The following is a 20,671-nucleotide window of genomic DNA, read 5'->3' on the forward strand; positions in this document are numbered from 1 at the left end:
CGTGAGGCTGCCGAGCTGCAGAGCGGCCACCAGGTTACGGCCGTTGTCACACACGACCATGCCCGGTTGGAGGCTCAGCGGCGCAAGCCAGCGGTCGGTCTGCTGTGTCAGACCCTGCAGCAGTTCGTGGGCCGTGTGCCTCTTATCTCCTAAGCTGAGTAGTTTCAGCACGGCCTGCTGACGCTTGCCCACCGCTGTGCTGCCACACCGCGCGACACCGACTGCTGGCGACATGCTGCTGCTAACACATCTTGATTGCGAGACAGAGGTTGCGGAGGAGGAGGAGGAGGAGGAGGGTGCTTTAGTGGAGGAAGCATACACCTCCGCAGATACCACCACCGAGCTGGGGCCCGCAATTCTGGGGGTGGGTAGGACGTGAGCGGTCCCAGGCTCTGACTCTGTCCCAGCCTCCACTAAATTCACCCAATGTGCCGTCAGGGAGATGTAGTGGCCCTGCCCGCCTGTGCTTGTCCACGTGTCCGTTGTTAAGTGGACCGTGGCAGTAACCGCGTTGGTGAGGGCGCGTACAATGTTGCGGGAGACGTGGTCGTGCAGGGGTGGGACGGCACATCGGGAAAAGTAGTGGCGACTGGGAACTGAGTAGCGCGGGGCCGCCGCCTCCATGATACTTTTGAAGGACTCCGTTTCCACAACCCTATACGGTAGCATCTCAAGGCTGATGAGTTTTGCTATGCGGACGGTTAACGTTTGAGCGTGCGGGTGCGTGGCGGCGTACTTGCGCTTGCGCTCCAACAGTTGCGCAAGCGACGGCTGGACGGTGTGCTGAACTACACTGGTGGATGGGGCCGAGGACAGCGGAGGTGAGGGTGTGGGTGCAGGTCATGAGGCGGTAGTGCCCGTGTCCTGAGAGGGGGGTTGCATCTCAGTGGCAGGTTGGGGCACAGGGGGAGAGGCAGGGGTGCAAACCGGAGGCGGTGAACGGCCTTCGTCCCACCTTGTGGGGTGCTTGGCCATCATATGTCTGCGCATGCTGGTGTTGGTGAGGCTGTTGGTGTTGGCTCCCCGGCTGAGCTTTGCGCGACAAAGGTTGCACACCACTGTTCGTCGGTCGTCAGGCGTCTCTGTGAAAAGCTGCCAGACCTTAGAGCACCTCGGCCTCTGCAGGGTGGCATGGCGCGAGGGTGCGCTTTGGGAAACAGTTGGTGGATTATTCGGTCTGGCCCTGCCTCTACCCCTGGCCACCGCACTGCCTCTTTCAACCTGCCCTGCTGATGCCCGTGCCTCCCCCTCTGAAGACCTGTCCTGTGTAGGCGTTGCACACCAGGTGGGGTCAGTCACCTCATCGTCCTGCTGCTCTTCCTCCGAATCCTCTGTGCGCTGCTCCCTCGGACTTACTGCCCTTACTACTACCTCACTGCAAGACAACTGTGTCTCATCGTCATCGTCCTCCTCACACACAGAAAGTTCTTGAGGCAGTTGCCGGAAGTCCCCAGCCTCTTCCCCCGGACCCCGGGAACTTTCGAATGGTTGGGCATCAGTGACGATAAACTCCTCTGGTGGGAGAGGAACCACTCCTGCCCAATCTAAGCAGGGGCCCGAGAACAGTTCCTGGGAGTGTTCCCGCTCCTGAGCAGGTGTCATTGTAGTGGAGTGAGGAGGCTGGGAGGAAGGAGGAGCAGCAGACAGAGGATTCGGATTTGCAGCAGTGGACGGCGCAGAACTGCGGGTGGACGATAGGTTGCTCGAAGCACTTTCTGCCATCCAGGACAGGACCTGCTCACACTGCTCATTTTCTAATAACCGTCTCCCGCGTGGACCCATTAATTGGGCGATGAATGTGGGGACGCCAGAAACGTGCCTCTCTCCTAATCGCGCAGCAGTCGGCTGCGACACACCTGGATCAGGAGCTCGGCCTGTGCCCACACCCTGACTTGGCCCTCCGCGTCCTCGGACGCGTCCACGTCCTCTAGGCCTACCCCTACCCCTCAGCATGCTGTATTACCAGTGATTTGATTTCACAGGCAGGAAATAAATTGGCGCAAGACTGCAGGCCAAATATAATTTTTTCCCTTTTTTGAAAACGAAAGGCCCCACTGCCTCTATTGAATGAATAATCTAAGTTTAATAACTGTGCTGTGTCCCTGCTAATGTGTCACAGAACTTGAGGGTAGCAGAGTTATTAACTCTGGCAGAGCAGGTATTTTTTTCCCAATTAAGGAAAGCAAATGGCGAAGCCAGCAGTAAACCGTAGCTGGGTGCGTCTGATTTTTTAACGTTGTACACGCAGCTCACACGTGTCCACAGCCCTTAGGACGGACAGAGGCAGGACAAATAGATTTTGTTTCCCTTTTTTTACACCAAAAGTACCCACTGCGTATATTCAATGAACATGAGAAGTTTAATAACTGTGCTGTGTCCCTGCTAATGTGTCACAGAACTTGAGGGTAGCAGAGTTATTAACTCTGGCAGAGCAGGTATTTTTTTCCCAATTAAGGAAAGCAAATGGCGAAGCCAGCAGTAAACCGTAGCTGGGTGCGTCTGATTTTTTAACGTTGTACACGCAGCTCACACGTGTCCGCAGCCCTTAGGACGGACAGAGGCAGGACAAATAGATTTCGTTTCCCTTTTTTTACACCAAAAGGACCCACTGCGTATATTCAATGAATAATAAGTGTGTTGTGGCCCTGCCTACACAATTCTTTCCCTGTAGTATCAATGGAGGGTGCAATGCTCTGCAGAGGCGATTTTGAGAAGAAAAAAAAATGCAGCACAGCTAACAGCAGCCAGCACAGTACTGCACACGGTTAAATATGGCCCTAGAAAGGACCGTTGAGGTTCTTGAAGGCTACACTCACTCCTAACACTCTCCCTGCCTATCCAACACTTCTGTCCCTAATGCCGGGTGCAACGCTCTGCAGAGGCGATTTTGAGAAAAAAAAAAAAAGGCACTGCTAACAGCAGCCAACACACAGGTATTACTGGCCCTAATAAGGACCTTTGGGGTTCTTGAAGCCTACACTAACTGCTATTTCTCTCCCTACAGCAGCTCCGGTACCAGCAGCACTGTCCCTCATCTAACTCACAAGGCATCTGAGGCGAGCCGCGGGAGGGGCCGACTTTTATATTCGGGTGACATCTGATCTTCCCAACCACTCACAGCAGGGGGGTGGTATAGGGCTGGAACAACACAGGGGGAAGTTGTAATGCCTTCCCTGTCTTTCAATTGGCCAGAAAAGCGCGCTAACGTCTCAGGGAAGGAAGTGAAAGTAACCGGAACACCGCATGGTGTTCGTTACGAATAACGAACATCCCGAACACCCTAATATTCGCACGAATATCAAGCTCGGACGAATACGTTCGCTCATCTCTAATGCTTATCCAATAATTGAACAATACGTTGTATCTATGTAATCTTTGACCTGCCCAGATGGGCAGATATGTTATACTCTTTTAAAAGAGGCTGCGGGCCCAACATTAAAGCAGAATTGAGGAAGCTTGTACATGCTGAACCTGTGTCAGTGTGAAAACTTCTTATGCGCATTATCAATTCAGAATTAATCTGGAAGGGTGTAAACATTCCAAATTGAGTAAGCCGTGGTTCCACAAAGGAAATCCACGACAGAAGCTTATCCTTATCTGGGTACCTTCGGGTTTCTTTTGCCTCAAACGTCACAATCTTATTAATCAGATGATAGTGGCAGCAAAACTATCTATCCCAGCACACTGGAGGGATCAGGAACCTCCCACTATGGGGGAATGGATGGAGAGGCTTGACAAAATCTGCAGGATAGAGGAACTAGATGCTTGGGAGAGCAGACCACACGCCAAATACCTGCAGGTTTGGTCACCCTGGCTGTCTTACCGGAAGAATAGATTTCTCCCGACTGGCTCTCAGAGGAACACACAGCCTTAGGGTGCGTTCAGACGAGCGTGTTTTGGTGCGTGCATACGCACGCACAAAAACACGCTTGTATTTGCAACACTGCATTCCCTATGGTGTGTGCACATGTCCGTACTTTGCAGGTGCGTGCCTGCAAAGATAGGACATGCGTGCACCATAGGGAATGCACGCATTGTTTTCAATGGAGCCGCGGCTGCTGCCGGCGGCTCCATTGAAAACAATGATCTGCTGGACCCCTGCATTCCTTTTCAGGGAAGGACTTTACATATAAGCCCTTCCCTGAAGAAGAAAGATTTTTGTGTAAAAAAAAAATAAAAATGCAGGCATTCTCTTCAATGGAGCCGCTTCTTCTGCCAGCGGCTCCATTGAAGACAACGGTCTGCTGGCACCACCAAATTGTTTTTCAGGGTAGAGATTTACAGATAGGCTCTTAACTGAAAAGGAAAAATTTTGGTGAAAAAAAAAAAAATGCAGCCATTCACTACAATGGAGCCGCTGCTGCTGGCGGCGGCTCCATTGAAGACAATGGTCTGTGGCACACCTGAATTGTTTTTCAGGGAAGGACTTTACATATAAGCCCTTCCCTGGAATCAATTAAAAGTGATTTAAAAAACAAAAACAATAGATACTCACCTCCCTTCAGCTGCCGGGGCACAGCCGCATCTTTTCCTGCTGTCCCCTGCACTGTTGTGCTGAACTGCTAATCTATCAGCAGCCAGGGATTTAAAATCCCCGCCTGCTGAAAGAGCTGAATGTGATTGGCTGAGGTGCTCAGCCAATCACAGGCAGCTCTCCCCGAATGAATGACTGGTGAGAGCTGCCTGTGATTGGCTGAGCACCTCAGCCAATTACATTCAGCTCTTTCAGCAGGCGGGGATTTTAAATCCCCGACTGCTGATAGAACAGCAGTTCAGCAACACAGTGCAGGGGACAGCAGGAGAAGGCGCGGCTGTGCCCCAGCAGCTGAAGGGAGGTGAGTACCTATTTTTTTTAAATTTTTTTACTATTTTAGGGTGCCTACCCACTGGCGTTTTTTTTTCCCTGCGAAATTCGCAGCATTTTTTTTCTCCTGGGGTCTATGGGACTTGTAATGTTAAAATCACGATCGCGCAAAATCGCACTTTACCGCGAATCTTATGAAGCCCTTCCCTGCAAAGCCACTAACAGCTGCCGGGGCTCAGCGGGGACTTCTGCTAATGTCCCCGACTCTGTAGCGCTGCTGAGCTATCAGCAGCTGGGGATTTAAAATCCCCTCCTGCTGGGAGCTCTGATTGTGATTGGCTGAAGCAATTCAGCCAACCACAATCAGAGCTTCCAGCAGGCAGGGATTTTAAATCCCCAGCTGCTGATAGCTCAGAACTACAGAGCCTGGGACAGCGCTAGAAGTCGCGGCTGAGCCCCAGCAGCTGAAGGGAGGTGAGAATTGTTTTTTTTTTTTTGCACTATTTTAAATGGCTTTTCAGGGAAGGGATTATGAAGCCCTTCCTGAAAAGCCATTGACAGGATGCCAGCAGCAGGATTCTCTACCGCAGCTGTCATGTGTGACAGCTGCGGTTGAGAATTGAAGAATTCCTTTGGCTGCATCTGCCACAGATGTGGCAGATGTAGCAGCAGGAAATTCTTTTAACTAGCGGGGGTGAAGGATACATCTGCCGCATGCGGCAGATGTGTTCTTCATGCCTGCGGGGTCACAGCAGCGGCGGAGAGGTAAGTTTTTTTTAATTCTTTTTTTGTTTTGCACTAAAATGTTTCTTTTTCAGGGAAGGGCTTATATGTAAAGCCTTTCCCTGGAAAAGAATGCAGGGGACCGGCAGAGCATTTTTTTTCAATGGAGCCACCGGCAGCAGCCGCGGCTCCATTGACAACATGCACGCAGCTGTGTTCACGCGTGCTTTTGCTCGTACCTAGGTGCGGACGTATGTACGCACCTAAGTACGCACCAAAACACGCTCGTCTGAACGCACCCTTAGTCTGAGAGAAGTAGCAAATGTTGCGCGGAGATAGCCCCATCCTGCAGATTACACGGCCTACCTGAGGCTCAAGGGCGATGGACCTAGCATCCAATACTAAGCTTGACACCTATTTGGGGGGACATTCGGCTTGCCGGGGTCTCCCATTGACTCGGACCAGAGAACTTTTTTCCTTTTAAAATGTGGGTGCAAGGTTTAGACTCCCGCCCAGTTACAGTTACTCCAGACGCAACAGTAGCAACCAAACTATGTATATAGTTGTTGATAACAAATTATTGTTGATGATTTTTGATGAAGTCCTGCACCACCTGGACCTTCTCCTGATCCATCTTGAAACCTCTCGGGGTAATAATGTGTCCCAGAAATGTGATTTCCTGTATAGAAAAAAAACCACATTTTTACTTTTTCGCAAACAAACTATTATAGCGCCAAGCTTGGAGGATCTGACGAACATGAGAAACGTCTGAATCAAAATCCAATGAAAAGATTAGAATATCGTCAAGATATACCAGAATGAAGCGGCTAATAAATTTGTAAAGGACCTCATTAATAAAGAACTGGAAAACCGCAGGAGCCTTTGTTAAACTAAACATCATCACTAAGTTCTCAAAATGTCCTTCAGGGGTGTTAAAAGCAGTTTTCTATTCATCCCCCTCCTTAATTCGAATTAAATTATATGCCGCTCATAGATCTAATTTTGAAAACAATCCTACTTTCTGTGAGGTGGCAATTTGTCCCTTCTTGAGAAAAAACATCAGTGAAATGAGATAAGTATTCAGGTAAATTATCCACTTGCACAGAGAATACCTCTACAGATATACAGCAATTTTTACAGTAAGGGATCCATTTAGAAATGTCTCCCTTCTTCCAATCCACCATGGGATTATGCAACTGCAACCAAGGCAAACCTAAACTACTTGCGTAAGAAGGGATACTATGACATAAAGGGGGATAATTTCAGCATGAAATAATCTCATCTTTAGACAAAAATTCAGAAGACAGAATCTCAAAAAAAAATCTGGGATAATGGAGACGCATCAATGGCAGAAAGAGGAATGAGTGAATCCAGAGGTTTTACCTCTAACCCTAAATGTTTTACTGTCTCTTGATGGATTAGATTGACACCAGCTCCACAATCCAAAAAGATTGTGATTAGACCAATACCACCCCCAACAAGTATCTCAGCAGAAAGAACTAGCCTGAAGGATGACATTCAAGCAATCTCTGGGCCTAGAGGAACCACCCCTCTAACCTGTAGGCCACCTAGTTTTCTAACTGCGACCTACAGCGGGGACAATTATGCACAAAATGTCCAGTATGATTGCAAAAAAAACCACCATCCTCTTCCTTGACCCCTCTTCCCACTACAGGCAATGCCAGCTAATGAACCCAGTTACATGGGTTCCTCCCCAGCAGTAGGCATGAGAGCAGAGGTAGAGGAAAGCTCATTATGCCTTTCTCTAACCTATCTACCTACTCTGATGTGTAAAGTGATTGCCTCACCAAGACTTTGAGGCACTGGATATACCACCAATAAGTCTTTAATTTTATCCACTAAACCACAATAAAACTGGCTTTGCAAAGCATGGTCATTCCATTTAGTCTCTGTTGTCCAACGGCGAAACTCGGTGCTGAACTCATCAATACAAAAACCTCCCTGATGTAAGCCTCTGAGCTTTCCCTCTGCCAGCGAGACCCTATTGGGGTCATCATGCATTAGACCTAGGGCATCAAAGAACCGATCCACAGAGGATAAAGCTTCAGATGAGTAAGGCAAGGGAAAAGCCCACGCCTGGGGTCCCCCTGCAACCTAGAAATGATGATGCCAATCCTCTGTAGCTCGTCACCAGAGAACACAGGGCATAACCTGAAATACAGTCTGTAAGATTCTCTGTAGCACACAATTTTCTGTGGGACTCCAGAGAAACAATCTGGTAGCTCAAGTTTTGGCTCCTTACCTGAAGTCCCCAGGGTTGGTTGCTGTTGTTTTATCTCAGCAACTTCAAGTGCCAGAGCCCTCAGCTGGTTTTACAACACCTCAATGGGATTCATATCCAACTAGAAAAAAATTCCCACCGAGTAGGTAGAGCTGTTGATTATTTCACGTCCCACTTGGACCTGCTGGATCTGTTACCCACAGATCCCCCACAAATGCAAAAGAACAAAATGACAAAACAGAAAATAGAACCAAAATATGGAAAACGCTCTCCCTATATAACCAAACCTCAAGGAAGGACCCTGCCTACCTTATCATCCCGATAAGGATGGCCCTGACCGCGTTCCTAGGCCCCTAATTGTCCCTACGTGGGAAAGGGAAAGAACACAAGAATACCAAAACTGAAAACAAAACAAATGCAGCACTTTGAGATGCAGCAAGTAACTGAGCAATCCAGGACCAAGCTCTGACTACAAGCTTAGCCAGGGAGAGACTGACAATCAACATCGGTTTAGCTCAGTATTAGATATGAGCGAGCGTACTCGCTAAGGCAAACTACTCGAGCGAGTAGTGCCTTATGCGAGTACCTACCCGCTCGTCTTAAAAGGTGGCGGTCGAGGAGAGCCGTGAGTTGTGGGAGTAAGCAGGGGAGCGGAGGGGGGGAGAGAGCGAGAGCTTCCCTCCCCCCCCCCCCCCGTTCCTCCCCGCCGCTCCCCACCCGCCGCCGGCACCCGAATCTTTTGAGACGAGCGGGCAGGTAGTCGCATAAGGCACTACTCGCTCAAGTACGCTCGCTCATCTCTACTCAGTATCCAGCCAGGTTAAATATCCATGCTAATTACCCCCAGGCATGTCACACCTAATACCACACCCACTGAGCCAGAAGATGACGAACCATCTCCAAAACCAGCATTGGACTTCTCAGCAAGGCAGCAATCCCAGCACCGCCACAACAATTGTACAGTAACATAATGATATTTGCATATGATACTAAACTATGCAAAGTAATTACCACAAGAGAGGGCAAAATGCAGTGGCAAATGAATCTGGATAAATTGGTGAATTGGGCAGAAAAGTGTCAAATTACATTTATCACTAATAAATGTACAGTTACACACGTGCGCAGGGAAAATACATGTCACCATTACACACTAAATGGGAAACCACTGGGTAACACTGACCTGGAAATGGACTTGAGAATTTTAGCTAACTGTAAACTTAACTGGAGCACCCAGTGTCAGGTAGCTGCTGCCAAGGCAAGTAGGATAATGGAGTGCATCAAAAGAGGCCTAGGGGCACATGATGAGAACATTGTTATTCCTCTTTAAAAAACACTAGTCAAGAATGACATATCAAATGATATATCAGAGCTTGCGCAGGTTCAAAGGCAGGCAACTAAATTAATAAAGGGTGGACTACAATACCCAGGACGGACTACAATACCCAAAGAGGTTATCAAAATGTGGGTTATTCACTTTAGAAAAAACAGCTATGGAGTGACCTAATAACTATCTACAAATATATCAGGGGACAATACAGAGATCTCTCCCATCATCTGTAACACCCAGGACTGTGACTTTAACAAGGGGGCACCCTCTACATCTAGAGGAAAGAAGATTTCTACATTAACATAGAGAAGGGTTCTTTACTGTAAGAGTGAGACTATATCAATAGATGGCAATAGGAGAAGACCAAGACATTGCATACACCTAACCATTTTTTCCTCCGTAAATAAAGGAAGATGACGTTGGGTCAGAACATGGGGTCAGCCCTTCACAGGCAATGTCCATACAGGGGGGATTTTGAAACGGAGGTGCCAGCTATAGTAGCATAGAGTCCACAACAAAGAGGAAGAGGAGGTAGAAGATGATGAAGTACTTCAACCAATATGGTGTGAAGGCAGGGAGAGTCATCATGGCAGCTCAGAAAGGGCAGGAGGAAAAGGTGAACAAAAAGAGCCACATCACCACCATCAGCTACTACTAGCCACAACATCAACATCAGGCCCACAGCTAGGTCTGCTCATAGGATTTGTGCAGCTTGGGCATTCTTTGAAATTTCACATGATGACAGAAAAGTAGTTGCCTGTAAGATTTGCGTTAAGCATTTGAAATGAGGCAAGAATCTAAACAAAACCAACACAATATGTATGAACAGCCAAGTGAACTTTCACAACCCACTGCCTTGGAGAGCCCACCTGGTTCAGAGGACAAACAGTCAGCGTTGTTCTGATCCCTCTTCTGCTGCTGTAGCTGCCTCTTCCTCCATTTCTCTCGCTGTTAATGCAATATTCTCTGAGCACAGAGAGGCAGTTTTGTTTACGGGCATTAGCAGGACTAGTTTAGGCCTCTCATTAAAATAGCGAAGATGGAACAATACCTCTGCAGCACCACCTATTGCAAGATAGCATTCATGCAAGTAAATATCAGACATTTTAAACAAGCCTTATAACAATGACTGGAAATTGTAAGCCAAAGCAAAAGCAACCATGCACAGACAGCTGTTTCTGGGTGTTTGCCTCTCATCAGTGTGCAGCAAATTTCTGGCTTGGCTAGTGAGAGGCCTATAGACATGGGTCAAGAAGGAGAACACCTTGTATGAGGAGACTTACAGTGGGTGGACAAAATATGGAAACACAGTACGCAATACATTCTGGCTATGGCTTACAATTCCCAGTCACTATTATAAGGCTTGCAGGAATGTTACCTTCCAATAGGTGGCGCTGCAGGGATAGTGTTCTCCTTATAAGTCTCCTCACACACCTTCTACGTCCTCTCCTAAAGGAGAAACAATACCCTTCCTGACCCATGCCTCTCATTCAGCATAGATGACCAGGCTGCTGATTAGTTATAGCATGCTGCCAAGTTTTAGTCATGTATGACTGAGCATAGATTTCTATCAAAAGCACAGTATGCTCTCAACGTGGTGTTGGTGCTGCTGCTGTTCTTCTCCTACTTCCACCATGTTTCCTCCTCCTCATCCTAAAGAGAGCAAACAATATATGGTCCTTGATTTTCCTCTCCTTTTCAAGCTGCTTCATTGTAAATGATTTTCTGATGCTTCTATTGATCGTGCTCACGGGCATCAAAGATTGAACAAAATATTTATTCACTTGAAATAAAAAAATGTTCTGATTAGAGATGAGCGAACACCAAAATGTTCGGGTGTTCGTTATTCGAAACGAACTTCCCGCGATGTTCGAGGGTTCGTTTCGAATAACGAACCCCATTGAAGTCAATGGGCGACAAGAGCATTTTTGTATTTCGCCGATGCTCGCTAAGGTTTTCATGTGTGAAAATCTGGGCAATTCAAGAAAGTGATGGGAATGACACACAAACAGATAGGGCAGGCGAGGGGCTACATGTTGGGCTGCATCTCAAGTTCACAGGTCCCACTATTAAGCCACAATACCGGCAAGAGTGGGTCCCCCCCTCCCAACAACTTTTACTTCTGAAAAGCCCTCATTAGCATGGCATACCTTTGCTAAGCACCACACTAGCTACAACAAAGCACAATCACTGCCTGGATGACACTCCGCTGCCACTTCTCCTGGGTTACATGCTGCCCAACCGCCCCCCCTCCCCCCCACAGCGCACACCAAAGTGTCCCTGCGCAGCCTTCAGCTGCCCTCATGCCACGCCACACTCATGTCTATTTAGAAGTGCGTCTGCCATGAGGAGGAACCGCAGGCACACACTGCAGAGGGTTGGCACGGCTAGGCAGCGACCCTCTTTAAAAGGGGCGGGGCAATAGCCCACAATGCTGTACAGAAGCAATGAGAAATAGAATCCTGTGCCACCGCCATCAGAAGCTGCACACGTGGGCATAGCAATGGGGAACCTATGTGCCACACACTATTCATTCTGTCAAGGTGTCTGCATGCCCCAGTCAGACTGGTAATATGTACCTTAACAGTAACCGCGTTGGTGGTAATGTGGTGGTGACTGCGGACCTAGTAGCACGGTTGTATTTTGTTGGTTTTCGGAATGCAGCCAGGATTAAGTGGGCCGTGGCGGGGGGATGGTGTGGGGGCTCTCTTGTTGTGTCGGTAAAGGTGAAATTCTTGGACTGCCACCAGACGAACCAATGCAAAGGCATTTGCCAAGAATGTTTTCCCTGTTGGAGGAGGAGGGGGATGTTTTTGAGGCACTACGTGTCCTCTCCACGTGTCCGTGGTTATATGCACCTTAACAGTAACCGCGTTGGTGGTAATGTGGTGGTGACTGCGGACCTAGTAGCACGGTTGTATTTTGTTGGTTTTCGGAATGCGGCCAGGATTAAGTGGGCCGTGGCGGGGGGATGGTGTGGGGGCTCTCTTGTTGTGTCGGTAAAGGTGAAATTCTTGGACTGCCACCAAACGAACCAATGCAAAGGCATTTGCCAAGAATGTTTTCCCTGTTGGAGGAGGAGGGGGATGTTTTTGAGGCACTACGTGTCCTCTCCACGTGTCCGTGGTTATATGCACCTTAACAGTAACCGCGTTGGTGGGAAATGGCCTCGCCGCCATCATGTCTTTGGGAAGCCTCTGTTTCCACACCCCAGAGACATACCATTAGCAGCGGTATAGGCAGAGCCCAGAATTCGTAACATTTCAGCCGTAGCATTAGGACAGGCCCCACTAACATATCACTAGCAGCATTATAGGAGGAGCGCAGTCTTCGTTCCATGTCAGCAATAGTAGCACTCAAGACAGGCCCCAGTAACAATTCCGAAGCAGCAGTATAGCGGGAGCGCAGTCTTCGTTCCATGTCAGCAATAGTAGCACTCAAGACAGGCCCCAGTAACAATTCCGAAGCAGCAGTATAGCGGGAGCGCAGTCTTCGTTCCATGTCAGCAATAGTAGCACTCAAGACAGGCCCCAGTAAGTATTCCGAAGCAGCAGTATAGCGGGAGCGCAGTCTTCGTTCCATGTCAGCAATAGTAGCACTCAAGACAGGCCCCAGTAACAATTCCGAAGCAGCAGTATAGCGGGAGCGCAGTCTTCGTTCCATGTCAGCAATAGTAGCACTCAAGACAGGCCCCAGTAACAATTCCGAAGCAGCAGTATAGCGGGAGCGCAGTCTTCGTTCCATGTCAGCAATAGTAGCACTCAAGACAGGCCCCAGTAAGTATTCCGAAGCAGCAGTATAGCGGGAGCGCAGTCTTCGTTCCATGTCAGCAATAGTAGCACTCAAGACAGGCCCCAGTAACAATTCCGAAGCAGCAGTATAGCGGGAGCGCAGTCTTCGTTCCATGTCAGCAATAGTAGCACTCAAGACAGGCCCCAGTAACAATTCCGAAGCAGCAGTATAGCGGGAGCGCAGTCTTCGTTCCATGTCAGCAATAGTAGCACTCAAGACAGGCCCCAGTAACAATTCCGAAGCAGCAGTATAGCGGGAGCGCAGTCTTAGTTCCATTTCAGTAGCCTTAGTATAGCCAAGGCCCAAGTTACATTTATGTAGCTAAAGTGTAGGCCAACCCCACACACCTTTCTGTACCATGAGTGCAGGCGAAGAACATACAAATTGCTATGATTACACTGTAGGTGAGGGCCCCAAAAATTTGGTGTACCAACAGTACTAATGTACCTCAGTAAAAATTGGCCATGCCCAACCAAGATGGCAGGTGAATCGCTTTGGTTAATGTGGCTTAAGTGGTAACTAGGCCTGGAGGCAGCCCAGTGTAACGAAAAATTGGTTCAAGTTAAAGTTCCAACGCTTTTAAGCGCATTGAAACTTATAAAAATTGTTCAGAAAAATTATTTGAGTGAACCTTGTGGCCCTAAGAAAAATTGCCCGTTCAGCGTGATTACGTGAGGTTTCAGGAGGAGGAGCAGGAGGAGGAATATTAGACACAGATTGATGAAGCAGAAATGTCCCCGTTTTGGATGGTGAGAGAGAACGTAGTTTCCATCCGCGGGTGCAGCCTACGTATTGCTTACGTATCGCTGCTGTCCGCTGGTGGAGAACAGAAGTCTGGGGAAATCCAGCCTTTGTTCATCTTGATGAGTGTTAGCCTGTCGGCACTGTCGGTTGACAAGCGGCTACGCTTATCTGTGATGATTCCCCCAGCCGCACTAAACACCCTCTCCGACAAGACGCTAGCCGCAGGACAAGCAAGCACCTCCAGGGCATACAGCGCTAGTTCAGGCCACGTGTCCAGCTTCGACACCCAGTAGTTGTAGGTGGCAGAGGCGTCACGGAGGACGGTCGTGCGATCGGCTACGTACTCCCTCACCATCCTTTTACAGTGCTCCCGCCGACTCAGCCTTGACTGGGGAGCGGTGACACAGTCTTGGTGGGGAGCCATAAAGCTGTCCAGGCCCTTAAAGACTGTTGCACTGCCTGGGATGTACATGCTGCTCGATCTACGCACCTCCCCTGCTACCTTGCCCTCGGTACTGCGCCTTCTGCCACTAGCGCTGTCGGCTGGGAATTTTACCATCAGCTGGTCCGCAAGGGTCCTGTGGTATAGCAACACTCTCGAACCCCTTTCCTCTTCGGGAATGAGAGTGGGCAGGTTCTCCTTATAGCGTGGGTCGAGCAGTGTGTACACCCAGTAATCCGTCGTGGCCAGAATGCGTGCAACGCGAGGGTCACGAGAAAGGCATCCTAACATGAAGTCAGCCATGTGTGCCAGGGTACCTGTACGCAACACATGGCTGTCTTCACTAGGAAGATCACTTTCAGGATCCTCCTCCTCCTCCTCAGGCCATACACGCTGAAAGGATGACAGGCAATCAGCCGGTGTACCGTCAGCAGCGGGCCAAGCTGTCTCTTCCCCCTCCTCCTCATCCTCCTCATGCTCCTCCTCCTCCTCCTGTACGCGCTGAGAAATAGACAGGAGGGTGCCCTGACTATCCAGCGGCATACTGTCTTCCCCCGCCCCCGTTTCCGAGCGCAAAGCAGCTGCCTTTATGGTTTGCAGGGAATTTCTCAAGATGCATAGCAGAGGAATGGTGACGCTAATGATTGTAGCATCGCCGCTCACCACCTGGGTAGACTCCTCAAAATTACCAAGGACATGGCAGATGTCTGCCAACCAGGCCCACTCTTCTGAAAGGAATTGAGGAGGCTGACTCCCACTGCGCCGCCCATGTTGGAGTTGGTATTCGACTATAGCTCTACGCTGTTCATAGAGCCTGGCCAACATGTGGAGCGTAGAGTTCCACCGTGTGGGCACGTCGCACAGCAGTCGGTGCACTGGCAGCTTAAAGTGATGTTGCAGGGTGCGCAGGGTGGCAGCGTCCGTGTGGGACTTGCGGAAATGTGCGCAGAGCCGGCGAGCCTTTACGAGCAGGTCTGACAAGCGTGGGTAGCTTTTCAGAAAGCGCTGAACCACCAAATTAAAGACGTGGGCCAGGCATGGCACATGCGTGAGGCTGCCGAGCTGCAGAGCCGCCACCAGGTTACGGCCGTTGTCACACACGACCATGCCCGGTTGGAGGTTCAGCGGCGCAAGCCAGCGGTCGGTCTGCTGTGTCAGACGCTGCAGCAGTTCGTGGGCCGTGTGCCTCTTATCGCCTAAGCTGAGTAGTTTCAGCACGGCCTGCTGACGCTTGCCCACCGCTGTGCTGCCACACCGCGCGACACCGACTGCTGGCGACATGCTGCTGCTAACACATCTTGATTGCGAGACAGAGGAGGAGGAGGAGGGTGCTTTAGTGGAGGGAGCATACACCTCCGCAGATACCACCACCGAGCTGGGGCCCGCAATTCTGGGGGTGGGTAGGACGTGAGCGGTCCCAGGCTCTGACTCTGTCCCAGCCTCCACTAAATTCACCCAATGTGCCGTCAGGGAGATGTAGTGGCCCTGCCCGCCTGTGCTTGTCCACGTGTCCGTAGTTAAGTGGACCGTGGCAGTAACCGCGTTGGTGAGGGTGCGTACAATGTTGCGGGAGACGTGGTCGTGCAGGGCTGGGACGGCACATCGGGAAAAGTAGTGGCGACTGGGAACTGAGTAGCGCGGGGCCGCCGCCTCCATGATACTTTTGAAGGACTCCGTTTCCACAACCCTATACGGCAGCATCTCAAGGCTGATGAATTTTGCTATGCGGACGGTTAACGTTTGAGCGTGCGGGTGCGTGGCGGCGTACTTGCGCTTGCGCTCCAACAGTTGCGCAAGCGACGGCTGGACGATGCGCTGAACTACACTGCTGGATGGGGCCGAGGACAGCGGAGATGAGGGTGTGGGTGCAGGCCATGAGGCGGTAGTGCCTGTGTCCTGAGAGGGGGGTTGCATCTCAGTGGCAGGTTGGGGCACAGGGGGAGAGGCAGGGGTGCAAACCGGAGGCGCTGAACGGCCTTCGTCCCACCTTGTGGGGTGCTTGGCCATCATATGTCTGCGCATGGTGGTGGTGGTGAGGCTGTTGGTGTTGGCTCCCCGGGTGAGCTTTGCGCGACAAAGGTTGCACACCACTGTTCGTCGGTCGTCAGGCGTCTCTGTGAAAAACTGCCAGACCTTAGAGCACCTCGGCCTCTGCAGGGTGGCATGGCGTGAGGGTGCGCTTTGGGAAACAGTTGGTGGATTATTCGGTCTGGCCCTGCCTCTACCCCTGGCCACCGCACTGCCTCTTGCAACCTGCCCTGCTGATGCCCTTGACTCCCCCTCTGAAGACCTGTCCTCCTGAGTAAGCGTTGCACACCAGGTGGGGTCAGTCACCTCATCGTCCTGCTGCTCTTCCTCCGAATCCTCTGTGCGCTGCTACCTCGGACTTACTGCCCTTACTACTACCTCACTGCAAGACAACTGTGTCTCATCGTCATCGTCCTCCTCACCCACAGAAAGTTGTTGAGACAGTTGGCGTAAGTCCCCAGCCTCTTCCCCCGGACTCCGGGAACTTTCGAATGGTTGGGCATCAGTGACGATAAACTCCTCTGGTGGGAGAGGAACCGCTGCTGCCCAATCTAAGCAGGGGCCCGAGAACAGTTCCTGGGAGTGTTCCCGCTCCTGAGCAGGTGTCATTGTAGTGGAGTGAGGAGGCTGGGAGGAAGGAGGAGCAGCAGACAGAGGATTCGGATTTGCAGCAGTGGACGGCGCAGAACTGCGTGTTGACGATAGGTTGCTCGAAGCACTTTCTGCCATCCAGGACAGGACCTGCTCACACTGCTCATTTTCTAATAACCGTCTCCCGCGTGGACCCATTAATTGGGCGATGAATGTGGGGACGCCAGAAACGTGCCTCTCTCCTAATCGCGCAGCAGTCGGCTGCGACACACCTGGATCAGGAGCTCGGCCTGTGCCCACACCCTGACTTGGCCCTCCACGTCCTCGGCCGCGTCCACGTCCTCTAGGCCTACCCCTACCCCTCAGCATGCTGTATTACCAGTGATTTGATTTCACAGGCAGGAAATAAATTGGCGCAAGACTGCAGCCAAATATAATTTTTTCCCTTTTTTGAAAACGAAAGGCCCCACTGCCTCTAGTGAATGAATAATCTAAGTTTAATAACTGTGCTGTATCCCTGCTAATGTGTCACAGAACGTGAGGGTAGCAGAGTTATTAACTCTGGCAGAGCAGGTATTTTTTTTCCCAATTAAGGAAAGCAAATGGCAAAGCCAGCAGTAAACCGTAGCTGGGTGCGTCTGATTTTTAAACGTTGCACACGCAGCCGACACGTGTCCACCGCCCTTAGGACGGACAGAGGCAGGACAAATACAATTATTTTCAGTTTTTTTCCACCAAAAGGCAGCACTGCGTATATTCAATGAACATGAGAAGTTTAATTACTGTGCTGTGGCCCTGCTAATGTGGCACAGAACGTGAGGGTAGCAGAGTTATTAACTCTGGCAGAGCAGGTATTTTTTTTCCCAATTGAGGAAAGCAAATGGCGAAGCCAGCAGTAAACCGTAGCTGGGTGCGTCTGATTTTTAAACGTTGCACACGCAGCCGACACGTGTCCACCGCCCTTAGGACGGACAGAGGCAGGACAAATACAATTATTTTCAGTTTTTTTCCACCAAAAGGCAGCACTGCGTATATTCAATGAACATGAGAAGTTTAATTACTGTGCTGTGGCCCTGCTAATGTGGCACAGAACGTGAGGGTAGCAGAGTTATTAACTCTGGCAGAGCAGGTATTTTTTTTCCCAATTAAGGAAAGCAAATGGCGAAGCCAGGAGTAAAACGTAGCTGGGTGCGTCTGATTTTTAAACGTTGCACACGCAGCCGACACGTGTCCACCGCCCTTAGGACGGACAGAGGCAGGACAAATAGAATTATTTTCAGTTTTTTTCCACCAAAAGGCAGCACTGCGTATATTCAATGAACATGAGAAGTTTAATAACTGTGCTGTGGCCCTGCTAATGTGGCACAGAACGTGAGGGTAGCAGAGTTATTAACTCTGGCAGAGCAGGTATTTTTTTTCCCAATTGAGGAAAGCAAATGGCGAAGCCAGGAGTAAAACGTAGCTGGGTGCGTCTGATTTTTAAACGTTGCACACGCAGCCGACACGTGTCCACCGCCCTTAGGACGGACAGAGGCAGGACAAATAGAATTATTTTCAGTTTTTTTCCACCAAAAGGCAGCACTGCGTATATTCAATGAATAATAACTGTGTTGTGGCCCTGCCTACACAATTCTTTCCCTGCAGTATCAATGGAGGGTGCAATGCTCTGCAGAGGCGATTTTGAGAAGAAAAAAAAAATGCAGCACAGCTAACAGCAGCCAGCACAGTACTGCACACGGTTAAATATGGCCCTAGAAAGGACCGTTGAGGTTCTTGAAGGCTACACTCACTCCTAACACTCTCCCTGCCTATGCAGCACTTCTGTCCCTAATGCCGGGTGCAACGCTCTGCAGAGGCGATTTTGAGAAAAAAAATGATTGCCACTGCTAACAGCAGCCAACACACAGCTATCAGTGGCCCTAATAAGGACCTTTGGGGGTCTTGAAGCCTACACTAACTACCAATTCTTTCCCTACAGCAGCTCCGGTACAAACAGCACTGTCCCTCATCTAACTCACACGGCATCTGAGGCGAGCCGCGGGAGGGGCCGACTTTTATATTCGGCGGACACCTGATCACCCCAGCCACTCACAGCAGGGGGGTGGTATAGGGCTGGAACAACACAGGGGGAAGTTGTAATGCCTTCCCTGTCTTTCAATTGGCCAGAAAAGCGCGCTAACGTCTCAGGGAAGGAAGTGAAAGTAACCCGAACACCGCATGGTGTTCGTTACGAATAAGAGAACATCCCGAACACCCTAATATTCGCACGAATATCAAGCTCGGCCGAACACGTTCGCTCATCTCTAGTTCTGATCTTTGTTAGAGATGAGCGAGCACCAAAATGCTCGGGTGCTCGTTACTCGGGACGAAATTTTCGCGATGCTCGAGGGTTCGTTTCGAATAACGAACCCCATTGAAGTCAATGGGCGACCCGAGCGTTTTTGTATATCGCCAATGCTCGCTAAGGTTTCCATTTGTGAAAATCTGGGCAATTCAAGAAAGTGATGGGAACGACACAGAAACGGATAGGGCAGGCGAGGGGCTACATGTTGGGCTGCATCTCAAGTTCCCATGTCCCACTATTAAGCCACAATAGCGGCAAGAGTGGGCCCCCCCCCCTCCCAACAATTTTTACTTCTGAAAAGCCCTCATTAGCAATGCATACCTTAGCTAAGCACCACACTACCTCCAACAAAGCACAATCACTGCCTGCATGACACTCCACTGCCACTTCTCCTGGGTTACATGCTGCCCAACCCCCATCCTGCACGACCCAGTGTCCACAGCGCACACCAAATTGTCCCTGCGCAGCCTTCAGCTGCCCATATGCCACACCACCCTCATGTCTATTTATAAGTGCGTCTGCCATGAGGAGAAACCGCAGGCACACACTGCAGAGGGTTGACACGGCTAGGCAGCGACCCTCTTTAAAAGGGGTGGGGCGATAGCCCACAATGCTGTACAGAAGCAATGAGAAATCCAATCCTGTGCGACCTCCATCAGGAGCTGCACACATGGGCATAGCAATGGGGAACCTATGTGCCACACACTATTCATTCTGTCAAGGTGTCTGCATGCCCCAGTCAGACCGCGTTTTTTTATAAATAGTCACAGGCAGGTACAACTCCGCAATGGGAATTCCGTGTGCACCCACAGCATGGGTGGCTCCCTGGAACCCACCAGCTGTACATAAATGCATCCCATTGCAGTGCCCTGGACAGCAGAGCTAACGTCAGATTAAATGCAGGTGGGCTTCGGCCCACACTGAAGCCCCAACCTGACCGGGGGTTTTAATTCATAGACACAGCCAGGTACAATTCCCTATTGTGAAGTCCCTGTGGACCCACAGCATGGGTGGCTCCCTGGAACCCACCGGCGGTACATAAATAAATCCCATTGCCCATCACAGCTGAGGTAATGTCATGTTAAATGCAGGTGGGCTTCGGCCCACACTGCATGCCCCAGTCAGACTGGGGTTCTTTAGAAGTGGACACATGCAGTTACAACTCCGTGTGGACCGACAGCATGGGTGGCTCCCTGGAACCCACCGGCGGTACATAAATATATCCCATTGCATTGCCCATCACAGCTGAGGTAATGTCATGTTAAATGCAGGTGGGCTTCGGCCCACACTGCATGCCCCACTCAGACTGGGGTTCTTTAGAAGTGGACACATGCAGTTACAACTCCGTGTGGACCAACAGCATGGGTGGGTGCCAGGAAGCCACCGGCAGTACATAAATATATCCCATTGCATTGCCCATCACAGCTAAGGTAATGTCATGTTTAATGCAGGTGGGCTTCGGCCCACACTGCATGCCCCAGTCAGACTGGGGTTCTTTAGAAGTGGACACATGCAGTTACAACTCCGTGTGGACCGACAGCATGGGTGGCTCCCTGGAACCCACCGGCGGTACATAAATATATCCCATTGTAGTGCCCAGCACAGCTGATGTAACGTCAGCTTTAATGCAGGTG

Source organism: Eleutherodactylus coqui, chromosome 7 (genome assembly GCF_035609145.1).
Source record: "Eleutherodactylus coqui strain aEleCoq1 chromosome 7, aEleCoq1.hap1, whole genome shotgun sequence".
Classification (NCBI taxonomy): Eukaryota; Metazoa; Chordata; class Amphibia; order Anura; family Eleutherodactylidae; genus Eleutherodactylus; species Eleutherodactylus coqui.